General features: G+C 52.1%; 1 pseudogene; it reads right to left on the reverse strand.

Moving 5' to 3' along the window:
- Positions 1-622, reverse strand: LOC125509765 (annotated as a pseudogene).
- Between the last annotated feature and the right edge of the window lie 701 nt (positions 623-1323).

Genomic DNA, 1323 nt, shown 5'->3' on the forward strand with positions numbered 1-1323 from the left:
TCATGGCTCCGGCCACGTCAAGAGGAACACGGACTCGAAGATCGCGCGGTCATACAGAATGGGGGAGATGCCGGGGCGGTCTTCAACACGCGTCAGATCTAGGAGGGCGGAAGAGATCCTGCCGATGTAGTTGGAGCAGGCGTCAACTAGTTGTTCGCCGTACACCCCAGCCGCCTCCACCGTCACTAGGGGCTGCACAATCCGCTGCATCGTTTGGGCGAGCGGTACTCGGTCAAGACACACGTACACCTCACCGGTGGGGAACCGGCGCGAGGGGCCGAACGGCGTGGCGTGGTTGTAGAGCCCCGCGATGGCCTCCCTCGCGGCCCTGAGGGAGGTCTCCTCTTTGAGGTTCATCAGGAGGAGGGAGCGGAGGGCGGGGATGATGGCCGAGTAGGGCCGCGCCCATGGCCACAGTGGGGCTGTAGCCCCCATGGCATGCAGGCATGGAGCGCCAGGCGGCGGCGGCCGCGCCGATGACACGAGCGACCGGGACGGCAACACGGAGAGCCACGGCGTCGATGGCGCTAGGACATGGCCGCTTCGCGCGGGTGACGCGGCTCTGCCCGGGCTCGGCGTCGTCGTCGCCGTCGCTGCGGGCCTCCGACGAGCTGTGACTCATGGTGGTCGATGATGCAACTTCTTCGGCGTGGAAGCAACAATATATATAGATCACTCGTCGTCTCGTCTTGATATACATATAACTCGCGGGAAATAAAAAGAATTCAGTTGAGTCATTCAACATTTCTCCCTGTTGAGTATGTTATCTGTGCATGTACATTGACTAGGTTCACCTCTTTAGTTTGTTGTATAGATTGAGGTAGATGCCCTACCTTATACTTATATATACCATGCACATTGCACCGAATCAATACATCGTGCAATTCATACATCCAATATATACCGTGCACATCCAATATGAGGAATAAAAAAAGAGAAAGGCCATAAAAAAAGAAGAAGGCCCAAAAAATGAGAGAAAAAGAGAGAATGGACAATGTTACTATCCTTTGCCACACTGTGCTTCAAAGCAGCACCATAATCTTCATGTTAGAGAGTCTCTTGTTTTGTCATTTTCATATACTAGTGGGAAATTTTCATTATAGAACCTGGCTTGTATATTCCAACAATAGGCCTCCTCAAGTGCCCTAGGTCTTCATGAGCAAGCAAGTTGGATGCACACCCACTAGTTTCTTTTGTTGAGCTTTCATACATTTATAGCTCTAGTGCATCCGTTGCATGGCAATCCATACTCCTTGCATTAACATCAATTGGTGGGCATCTCCATAGCCCATTGATTAGCCTTGTTGATATAAGACTTTTTTC

This window comes from Triticum urartu, chromosome 5, assembly GCF_003073215.2.
Source record: "Triticum urartu cultivar G1812 chromosome 5, Tu2.1, whole genome shotgun sequence".
Lineage (NCBI taxonomy): Eukaryota > Viridiplantae > Streptophyta > Magnoliopsida > Poales > Poaceae > Triticum > Triticum urartu.